This window comes from Artemia sp. Qi Xiang Cuo, chromosome 14, assembly GCF_049724085.1.
Source record: "Artemia sp. Qi Xiang Cuo chromosome 14, ASM4972408v1, whole genome shotgun sequence".
NCBI lineage: Eukaryota > Metazoa > Arthropoda > Branchiopoda > Anostraca > Artemiidae > Artemia > Artemia sp. Qi Xiang Cuo.
Window position 1 is genome coordinate 4,293,764 of NC_142807.1, and position 12,543 is coordinate 4,306,306.

Here is a 12,543-nt window from a genome sequence, read left to right on the forward strand (position 1 = left end):
CCCTTTTTGTTTGAAATCCTAAAGAAATATTGGTTTAACTTTTCTTTTTATGATGATCAAAGTATCAATACGAAAATAAGACAAAAGGTACAGAAGCAGACATAATGGATTAATAACGTTTGTACAAAGACCGTTTCTAAGATCAGTAGTAGGCAAGACCGTATTCAGGGGCGGGGTGGGGGTTTTGACCCCTCCCCCATGTTTGTCCGATTCATAAAAACGTAATAAAAAATGCATATAAACATATTTTTGATACGTTTTTAAAGCCTTTGTAACCCCTCCCCCCACCAAAAAAAAACCGTCTCGAACAAAAATCCCGGGTACGGCCCTGGTAGTAGCTTATGTTAGAGAACTACTATTAAGAAAGAAGGTGAGGCTAATAGTTGGTTCGGTGTAAAATCAGGAGTTTAGCAGGGTTACATTTTAAGTTATTTTCTAGAATTCCGTCCTAAAGAACTACTATTAAGAAAGAAGGTGAGGTTAATAGTTGGTTCGGTGTAAAATCAGGAGTTTATCAGGGTTATATTCTAAATTATTTTCTAGAATTCCGTCCTAAAGAACCTGAGAGGCTATGGAGGGGGGGGGACATAGCATTAAACAGGAATGCAAAATACTTCTATACGCAGCATCATTAATGAGGATGCTGGATATAAAGAATATTTAAAAAGTGGAATAGCTAGACCACAGGACTTTTTTTTCACAGTTGAAAAAGGTTGGAAGAATAGGAAAAGAAGGTATATTTGTGGCTTGGGTTTAAACATCGGGTTTTTAAAATGGAGGCTCAAAACCAAAGGTTAAAAGGTTTCTGACCATGGTAATTCCATTTAGAGAGGTTTCTTGCAAAGCTAAATCGGGGGGGGGGCAAGTTTGAACCTCTCCCCCCGCCAAAATTTTTTGTCTTATTCGTAAAAACGTAACAAGCATGCATATAAATAAAATGTAATACTTTTTAAAGTTTTTTGAACCCCCCTCTTTAAACAAAAATCCTGGCTAGGGGCTTTGTTTCAAGCCTTTTTTAAATGAAAAAAAAAATGTTGCATACATTGCAACACCACTTATTTGGACTGATTAGGTTCTTCATATACCTTATGTTATGGTGATATTGATTGCATTCGTTATTATTGTCATGTTCAAATGATAATATTTTCGGTGCACTAGAATTATGCTGGTGTATATTTGAAAAAAAAAACGCCGCAGGGCCATGTTCACAAGAAAACAAACGGAAATAAAGAAAAAAACACACAAAACAATTAAAAAAAAACAACAGAAAATAAAATAAGTAATTCAAACAGGAAAAAACAGCATACAAAACAATTAAAGGAAAAAAAAAGAACACCAATGTAAACATAATCATCACTGAAAACCCTCTCAGTGGGTGATGCCCACACAAATAAACCGCGTCAACCTCTTAATAAGTAAAAAACATCCATTCCCCAACATTTTACCACCCGTAGCTCCCCCCCCCCCTATCCACTCCACCTACTTCATTTCTCGAATTTTCTATTTTGTTTTAAAGGTTGTGATTCATTATGGCTAAGTAAAAATATTAAAAATACTTCCTGTAAATAAGTGTTCACAACAACTAGTCCGTTTTACACACGGCTATTTTTCCGCCATATGGTAGCACGGGAGCTAATTTCAACGGGCCGACAGTCAAAGAACTCTACTTTGAGTAGTTATAAGGTATGATGAAAGCTCAGTCAGAAATTATTTCAGAATAATAAAAAAATATAATATGATACAATTTTCCGAACTTGATGATCCTATATATATATATATATATATATATATATATATATATATATATATATATATATATATATATATATATATATTATCCTTGCTCCTCCAGAAGTTTCCTGTTCACATATGTTGCAGAATTGGGAAAACCCACTTCTTCAAGAACAAATTGATGGTGCATGAATAAGGGGGAGGGGTAGATTCCAACCACCAGTCTTGAAAAGAAAAAACCAAACGGCGACGCAATAAATACTAGATGTCCCTATTATTGCATCGTTATCAATTTATTGCTCAAATCCTCTTCTATGCAGTGTACAAAGAAGTTTATCTAAGGTGGGCCTGAAGCCTAAGTGTGTGTGTGGGGGGGGGGCAGGATGAATTGTAAATTTATCAAATCTCCTTCTGAAAGCAGATGGAATATGTGATAAATATACTCAAGGCCGTATTCGGGGGGAGGGGGCTAGGGGTTCTGACCACCAAAAATTTCTGCCGGCTCGTAAAAACGTAACAAAATGCATATAAACACATTTTAATGCGTTTTTTAATTTTTTGTAACTCCCCCTCCAAAAAAAAAAAAATCATAGCCACTACCCTGACTTTAGGAGTACATATGCAAAATAAACAGTAAACATATTGTACATTTTGAGGGATGGGACTGGAGGACCACCCGCCACTCTTTTCTAAGTGATTGCGCCTTTCTTTAAAGCCCACAGAAGACCTTAGAACATATATAATATCCTATTGGTTAGGGTATGTGTGTTCCATGACTATCTGAGGCATCTACGATGTAGGCTATTTGGATTCGCAAATTCCTCAAGCTCATAAGGGATTCAACGGATGTTACAACTTTCCAGATAAGGTGTCAGTCAGCATACGAGCCATTTCTAAGGCTTTGTAATGCCTAAAATGGAAGCTGATGTACAGCATTCAGAGGAATATCAATGACTCATTGTAACCATAAATGTTGCAGGATCGGTTCCTCATGTCAAGATTATTCAACTAGATTTGGGTTTCATTGTTTTTGAATTAGATGACGAAGGTGGTAGTTTTTAAGGTTTATTATTCTATAATTTTGTTATTGGATTTAGAGGAGTAACCAAAGTAATCTGAATATTCTTTTTGGTACTTATTAAGGATCCAGAAAACACGCAAGAAGTGAAGTTCCGTTAACGCTAATGAAATTAAAACAAAATAGTATGAAAATATAATAGTTTATGAACAAATTTGGGCTATATATTTGCACATTAGGGGGGGGAGGGGATAAAGCATAGCTTATATTAAATATGTAACCTAACCTAGGTATCTTTTGTTGCCCCTTCAACCCAAAAAAAACTAAAGTTTAAACATTTTTCACGGAGTGAGCAATACCTCACAAGGCAGCGGAAACCTGTTTTTCATTAGCTTCTAGATGCGATTCTTCTCGTGTTTTCTGAATTCTTAATAAGTACCTTCTTTTTTAAAAGGTTTTTTTTCATTAGTGAAGCAGCTATTAAAACCGAGGGAGGGGGGTCCCTTTCCGACAATGGTGTAATCTCACGACGCCATATGTTCCGTATAGTCCCGCCACGCTTTAAACAGTTTCTACCACGCTTGGCACACCTCCGCCATGCTTGGCATGTGCCACCTGGTGCACGAGCACGGTCATTTGCAACATATTTCATACTTCAAAAGAGCATGAATTTTATTTATACCCCCCCCCCGAAATAAAAGAAAATCAAAAACGAGTTTTTTGATTTGTCATAAAAATACATGTAATCACGAAGAGAAAATTACGCAAGTGAAAATTACGTCCCCAGATATGCCTTAATAAAAAAAATTATTTCGATTGTTTAAAATTCAATATTTCTAATTACTAAATAAAATAGAAAATAAAGACACTAAAATAGAAAACCAAAATTTATAAGAAAATGAAGTATACTAGTCTTCACACTTGTAATTTATTTTCATTTAAATAAAAACACAGCGACTAGCTTACTATTACTATGAATACTACCAACTTAATGTAGCATCAAGGCGCCTAAGGCCAACATAGATTGCCTCCCATTGTCCTTAATCGACTGATGCTAATCAGAAAATTATATGAAAGATTCTAATTAACTCGAATTAGCGCTAGAAAAATTTCAGTATTAGCAACATTTAATTGTGAATGGGCCTTAAGGAATTTCACAGAAAAAACGGTATTCTGTCAGTATAATATATTGCAACAAGTACCATATTATAATTCAATAAACTCGAATTAGCGCTAGCTAAATTTCAGCATTAGCAACATTTAATTGCGAATGGGCCTTAAGGAATTTCACAGAAAAAACGATATTCTGTCAGTATAATATTTTGCAACAAGTACCACATTAACATTTAATAAACTCGAATTAGCGCTAGCTAAATTTCAGTATTAGCAACATTTAATTGTGAATGGGCCTTAAGGAATTTCACAGAAAAAACGATATTCTGTCAGTATAATATATTGCAACAAGTACCACATTAACATTTAATAAACTCGAATTAGCGCTAGCTAAATTTCAGTATTAGCAACATTTAATTGTGAATGGGCCTACAGGAATTTCACAGAAAAAACGATATTCTGTCAGTATGATATTTTGCAACAAGTACCATATTATAATTCAATAAACTCGAATTAGCGCTAGCTAAATTTCAGTATTAGCAACATTTAATTGTGAATGGGCCTTAAGGAATTTCACAGTAAAAACGATATTGTGTCAGCAGAATATTTTGCAACCTTCACAACACAAGATATATTACATAATACACCATCACGTCTTGTATATGATGACACCATCACGTCGGTGTATATGATGGTGTATACACCATCATGGAATCGTCTATTCTACCAGAGAATCGCTCCTATTGCCATGGTTGTCGTCAAATTTTTCAGAAGTGTCCCAGTGCTAGTCAAGAAGATGTACATCTAGTTTCCCTGTCTTCACACCAAAGCTTTGTTTGTTCCAGGGTCTAAATTTTAAATTTAAGCATTCATTCATCAAATCTATAATGCCTAGATCCCCCTCCCCCCACAGAGAAAGACTAATCAAACATTTAGAACGATGTAAACTTAGATGCGTCAAAATCTAGACTAGGTCTTTAAAAATGCCAATCTAGTAACCTTGCGAATAACGCTTACGAAACTTTGCAGAACCAAAGGGCACATTTGAGTCCCAAGTGAAGAACGGAAAGAAGGATAAATCACCAAAACTAATTAGATAAGTGAGTACCATTTGCATCGTTCTTAGAAAAGGACTAAGCAAACTAGGTCTTGAAAAAACACCAATAGAAATAACGTCAATGTGGCAACCCTGTGAATAGTCCTTCGAAATTTTGCAGAACTAAAGGGTATAAAACATTCAAATATCTTTTCTCTTATGAGAAATAATACTCATGGTTATGAGTAATTTTGTTGTCCCTATTGATAATAACTTAATAAAAATCTATTCAACACACGTTCCTTCACCCTGTAATAAGCATCAATTAGCTTGTATTATCAAACGCACAGGAGTGGACCGGCTGTGTCTTTGGTCAGAAAAAATCGAAACTATTTTTTTAAATAATAACCATTTGTTTCATAAATATTGTTATTTTGATTCAATTCTTACAAAAAGAATAATGACAATTCGGCAAATATACAAGAACCTTTCATTGTAAAAAGTTTACAATATTCCTACTTGAAATTTTTTAATAGAAAAAAAAAAAAAAATTCCAATGAAACTTATTTAAAAATGTAGAGCTGATAAAGAAAAACTAATTTCATATCCAGAAACACAAATATAATTAAGATCATTTGTAAAATCCTAAGTACCTAAGACCAGAAAAAATATAGGTTTGGACATTAATCGACACAAACTAAGTTGATAGGGCAATCGAGTCATCCCTAATAAGAAAGATATTTGATGATGATAATTTATTGGCGATACTTAGGTAACTTGGCACATTTGCGCATTAAGGTCAGAAATCCTTTTTAGTATTTAATAAACTAAAATCACAAATTTCTCAGAATGAAAGTAAACAGCATCGTTCAGAGTTAAAAAAAAAAGCATAAGCTTTCTCTAAATGAAAAGATCTGAGGGTCGTCCTGTCGTCCCAACCAGCCTCTTGATCTCTATGCTAAAGTTTAAACTTGAGCTGGAATCAAATTCGCATGATTTCTTTATGCTAGTAACTTTTAATAAATGAGCTTAAAATTACATATGCCATGGAGAAATATTACTGTAGAAATTCGGTACGCTTTAGACTCTCTGTCTAATATGTGGAACCGTCCAGAGGAGGACTTAAATTGACTATGGTGAATTAGTTTATGAGGTAATCTCGCAAATACTGCTACTGATTCTACTTATCATGCTATCACTGATGCTTCATATTAATCAGCATGAAGCAATCAGGCTACGACAAGTTAGCTACTTCCATTGCATTATTTCTAATTGTGATTAAGCTGTAAATTTACAGATTCTTCTTCGTTTTAGTGATTTTGATTATTTAGAGCCCAGATTGAAAGACTGAACTATTTCAGGACCGAAGCAAAATAAATTTTCCTAACATGTAATAAAGACCTGCAATTATTTGAGATCCAAATGCTGATACGTGACGCTCGAGAGGAAAAAGCACCAACATATGTATGATAAAAGTGAAAAGGTTATTTGCCTACAGGTATTATGAGTTTGTCAAAGCCATTTGACGATTAATGGAAGGTTGTTGATAGAAAGTCGTCAATCTAATTTTGAGGGGCTCCTAGAGGCAAAAAGAAGAAAAAACACGGTTGAACAACTCAGTAAATGAAGCTCTCTTTATATGGTATCAGTTGTAGTCATTCAGGTCGGGCCATGTCGTATTACTTGCATTTAACTGACCTCAACCATATTTAAATTCTCTTTCATATATTCAGGGTTTTATTCAATTTAGCTACGTTAAACAAAAATTCGAGCATGTCATTTTTGTGTGTTGTATATATTTACAAAATAGTATTTTCGTCAAATTTTATGCCCAAACTCAAGCAGTAATGATGATTTGTTACTGTCGGGCTTTGAGAAGAAAACTTAATTGGCAATAATCATATAACTCAAGAAGAAATGAAATAGCTGTTACATAGTGAAAGCTTTTAATGTTAGAGGACTATTTTGTTATTTGATTCAGGCAGGTAGGTATGTGCAAACCAATCTTGGTAGATGATAGATGGCAGCCGACTGATGTGCCATGCTGTCTATAGAATCGCTCTTCTATTGATATCATAATCGCGAAGAGAAGATAGAGTTATCTTGAACACTTCCTTTGGATGGAGAAGTCAAGAATCCTCCACCGTATGCAGCAAAGACAGCAGTGTGGGCATCAACCGAGACCGAAAAATACGCTCAGACACAAAACCGTATTCTCCGCGTGCAGATGAGCCACTTAAACTCCATTAGGAAGATGTCCCCGTCGCAGAAGCCCTGCGAGATGTCCACAGAGGCTTCGTCAATGGTACTATTCCCACAAGAGCATGAAGACTTGGCCTCCATCGGAAAAAATCACTGATACCAGTCTTGTTTATATCGTCTTCCGAACTAAGCATTTTAATAACTAATTCTTACTTCATTATTGAAGAAAATTTCTATGTATTGGGTTTTTGCATTACGATTCCAGTTAAATCGACCCCCCCCCCATAGTGGCTGGATACTTTCCTAGGCTTAACATCAAGTTTTCACATATTTTTTTGTATTCTTTTTTGGTACTTATTTCGCATTAGCAGTTAATTCTTATTGCTAAGTAAAAAAAACATAGTGTTTAGTCTAATACTGACCCTATCATTAGAGAAGTGGCTGGGATTCAAGTAAATCGGAAGCACCTCTGAAAATTCAGTTCACAGAAATTTTCTGAATGATTTCTGAAAATTTTGGGTGATGATTGGACTTTCGTTGGGTTTGATGCTTCAAGTTCCAGCAAGTATGTTTGGGAAGGGAAAATTTTTTTAACACTCACTGTTATTCTATATGATCGGGTTTTGTTCTGTTTTAAGTTTGGCGACATTTTCTGCAGTAAACTTCTCTGATTTTCTTTTATTACATTTCATTCCCAAAGAGGATTTGAAATCAGACTTTCCCGGCTAAGGAAAATAGCATTTTGGTAAATGCACAAAGGATCATTTACGTTATTTATACCCAATGATTGGTAAATTATAACAACCACCTATTAACTTTGTGAATTTTCTCTTGTGTTTTAAATACCCGATCTTTTCGAAAACTGAACAATTTATATCTGTATCTGCACTGAAGTTAGTTATATCCGCATGGAAAGTACAACATGTACCAGTACTGTACATGTTTCAAACAGGATCTATTTAATTGATTCTTTAAAGAAAATAAGAAGAAAAGGCAACACAGAAAAGGTACTTGCGTGTTATCCCGACCCCATCAAGAAGTCAAGTCAGGTTGATCATAATGAAATTTACTTAAATATGATGAAAATATGATACTTTAGTAACAAATTATGGAAACTACAACAGAGAATTATGGAAAGCAGGCCGCCCAGAACGAATTATATTAAATACCTAACCAACTTTATATATCATATATTTAATTACATTATGCCTACATAGTAGTTCGTTTCACTTAGGCTCTGATTATCTGAGAGTTTTCACAGAATAACCGGTTTTAAATAGATCACACTTCTTGGGTGTGGTCGGGATAACACCTAAGTACTCAGAAAAATAGCCAACTAACGTAGTACAATTACTACAACTACTACTACAAATAACTCATTACGAGCCAAGCCACTTTAGCCCAACTCAGCTGAGCATGCTCCTCCAATATTCAAAGCTTCACTTTGTACTTCTTTCAACTGAATCTCCAAGTACCTTTAAATTCTTTTTTATGATATATCCCCACCCTACTTGGGGAGGATCTGTTTCTCGTTTTGCCCCACATGGATAGCCTAAGACCTGATTTTTGTTATATCGTCCAAGGCCGTATCCAGGGGGTTAAGGGTTTGACCCCCCCCCAAATGTTTGTCCGACTCGTAAAAATGTAACAGAAATGATTATAACAATTTTTTGATACATTTCTTAAGGTTTTTGTAGCCCCCCCCCTGAAAAAAAACTTTTGTAAAACCCTCCCTTGAAAAAAAATCCTGAATACGACCCTGCTCTTATCCTTCATCCGTAAAACATGACCTGACCATTTTAAAGTTTCTTTCGTTATAGCCCTAGAAAGTGGGATCGAACCCCAGTTGTCTTAGAGCTTCTTGTTTGATATACGGTGATTCAAAGGAGTACCTAAACTATCAAACAGTTTGTGGTAACGAACTGTAAGTAAGGAGTGACTGGGCTTAATAGTAACCATAACTCTAAAAAATGAAATTTTGATATCAATAGATATATCAAAAGAATTGGATTTTTGTGCTTATTCCGAATATGTAAGATTCATTAAGTTTCCTGCTACGAGCCTGAGAAAAATCAAACAATGAGGAAAGTCAAAGATGAAAATAACACCATCAAGTTCAACGTATCAGAGAGTCTGTTACGTAACTCTACGTAACAGAGAGTTAGGTAACAGAGAGTCTGTTACGTAACTGTAACTGTAGAGGTTTAAAGCTCCCATCTCCAAAAATGTGAAATTTTTTCCAGAACAAAGACCACGGATGCGTGTTTTTTTTCTGGGGTGATCTTATCGAACCAATGATCTTAGAATATCGGGAGAGGGTTCATTATAAACAAAAATTAAAAGTTTTAATGCTCTTTTTAAGTGATCAAAAAGATTGGAGGGCAACTAACCCTTTAGCCATTTTGTTTAGCATAGTTAAGAAGCCCAATAACTATGTTTTTGGAGATAGCACGACCTTCCACAGCCCCTGGGGGAAGGGATGTAAGTTGTGAAATTTGTCCATAGTTTACGTATATAGTATTTATGATTGGGGAGTATACAGACATTGTTCAGGGGCGGGGGGGGGGATTTTCCACAGTGAGGATTTTCCGTGGGGAGGGAAGTTTCCGGGATTGAATTTTCCAGGGCAAATTTTACAGTTGCTAATGTGCCAGAATTCCTATACGATTTTTTTTGTCTTACTTTCTCTTTGTCGAATCAACTTTACATGTGGAGATGTTCTGGGGGAATTTTCCGGGGGAAACTTTCAGTGGGGTTGGAATTATCTGGAGGATTTTTTCATAGGGGGGGGGGGGATTCCGCAGGAGACTTTCCATGGGGGGGGGATTTCCTGGAAAAAATACCACGGATGGGAAATTTCCGGCATGATTTGAAAACGATCAGAAATCGAAGTCTTTTTAAAATGAAAGTATGCTAAGAAGAATTTTTCAGGCGGAATGATCAGGCGGAAGAATTTTTCAGGCGGAAGTTTTTCGGGGGAACTTTCAGCGAGGATGGAATTTTCTGGGGGGATTTTGCGTCGGAGGAACTCTCCATGGAGGAGCTTTGGGAGGGTTTCCCACAGAGGAGGGGGGTGGATTTCCCGGCTTTATTTGCAAAACCATGAAAAATTAAATAAAAAAAAACAGTTTTTTCCACTGAAAGGAAGGAGCAACATTAAAACTTAAAACGAACAGAAATTATTCCGTACATGAGGGGGACTACCCAGGGGCGGATCCAGGATTTTTTTTAGGGGGGCAGAAAATGGGTTGATCCGAAAAAAGAATTTAGGGGGGGGGGAGAAATAAGCTGATCCGATAAACTTGCGTTAGGAGCAAGTTTAATTAACACAAATTTGAGTTAATTAAGTAAATTACACTACTTTAGACTAAGATAGGGGGGTATGCGCCCCCCTCACCCCCCCCCCTCTGGATACGCCACTGGGACTACCCCTCCTAAATACCTTGCTCTTTCCACTAAAGTATGACTTTTTGTCTCACACAAGGCCCGTTTAATTAGAATAAGGTACTTTTTAAAGCACTAAAAAACTTTAGCGTGAAGAGCGAGGTATCTAGGAGGGGGCCCCCCCCCCATATACGGAATAATTTATGTTCGTTTTTTATATTGCTTTAATATTTTAATGTTGCTCCTTACATTCAGTTGAAAAAAGTTGTTTTTTTCATTTAATTATTAGATAATTTCTCTGGAAAACATTTGGCATATCTTCCTCAACTTTTCAAAGTGCTCACTTTTCAGAGTCATACTAAAAACAATCATTATCGTGGCTACCTCATAATCTTGGATTAAGAGGCCTAATCCTTGCCACTAGTCTTAGTTCGAAGTATTATTCAAGGGGGTAGCCACTTTCAGAAACCATAGCACGAGGCATGTGCCAGGCGTGGCGGAATTGTGCCAAGCGTGGCTGAAACTTTGCCAAGCGTGGCGGAACTGTGCAGCACACGTGGCGTTCTAAGATGTACAATAGGTGGTGGAAAGTAGGTCGTTTGTTGGTTTGGTTAGGTTACGTATTTAATGTATGCTATGCTCTACATCCCTCCCCCCCTAATGTGCAAATGTATAACCTAAATTTGTTTCTAAAATTATATTTTCATCGTATTTTGTTTTATTTCATTAGTATTAACCAAATTTCACTTTTCGCGTGGGTTCCAGCTAACCGATAAGTACCGCCATGTGTGCTGCACTGTTCTGCTACGCTTGGTGCAATTCCAAAAACGCATGGCACAATGCAAAACTCTCTATCTGATTAACTCTGATATAACTGATTATCTGATATAACTCTGTGCAAAAAAACGAGCTAGCACAGTTTTCCTAAGAATATTAAGGTAAAAGATATTGGTTTAATGTAACCGTTGATGTGCTTTTATCTGACAACTCTGTGAAAAAAAATGAGCTTGCACATTTTTCCTAAGAATATTAAGGGGATGGCCGTCCTAGCCAAGTGGAGTGGATCCTTTGTCCGTAGTAGTAAGCGCCCCTTCAGATTATTTCAAGCTTTATTTGACCTGCTAAATATCCCTGGGCCTTGGCTATTCTACTTTTTACATCCTCACTTCATCCGCCATACTTACTATTAATACTACCCATTTAAGTGAAGCTATCCACTTAACCAACTTTCTCGTTACCTGACATCACCTCATGTTCCTCAATTCTAAATGAGTTGGTCTTTTTAACACTAATTTTCAAGCCTATTTTTGCACACTGAACCTTCAAAGCCTCCAATTTTTTTTCACTTCTCAAGACACAGAACCAGTGCTACCAATTCGGTACGATTGAGCCGTTTTTGGTACAATTTTGACGTCTTGGTACAATGCGGTATATTTGGAAGCTGTTTTAGTAAAATCAAATTCCCGGTACATTTTGGTTTTATTTGCTTCTTTCTAACCCGGATATCTGTTCAAGCTGTGGCTTATTGAGAATTTTCTTCTTGTTATGGCAAATTTGTAACCTGCTGTTTAGATGGTACAAATTAATCCGTTTTGTTTAATTTTATTCAGGAAACTGATGCAGTTTATTTCTAAGCCTTAGCAATGCTGCACGGAACGACTGGCTATCTTTTACATTGTCCTGAAGTAAAATTAACCAAGGAAAATGAATGTCGAGGCTAAGAGATTTATGAATCATGAACGATAATTAAACTGAAATTACTGGTTAAGATTGGCAAGCATTGGCAGACTGGGAAAAAATAGCAAACACTCAAGCCTGTCATTTTCTATTTACTGAACGTTCTGGTATTTCCAGGTGGTAAATCTTTTTGTCGCCAAATTTTGGCGACCAAAATGACTTGAAAAATGAAACGAAACTAATACAAACGAAAAAATTACGTAGTTAGGACACCTGCTAAAAAAAAAAATAAATAAAAAAATCGATAGCTTCAATAGGAGCGAGCTTTTTGCGATTTCGTAAAAATACTAACGAATCTATATTTAGATTAGTTGGTTAAATT

At 36.0% G+C, this 12,543-nt stretch overlaps 1 pseudogene; it reads right to left on the reverse strand.

The window, feature by feature from the left end:
- LOC148944056 (hillarin pseudogene) overlaps positions 1–12,543 on the reverse strand; it is a 38,160-nt pseudogene that overhangs the window by 6,228 nt on the left and 19,389 nt on the right.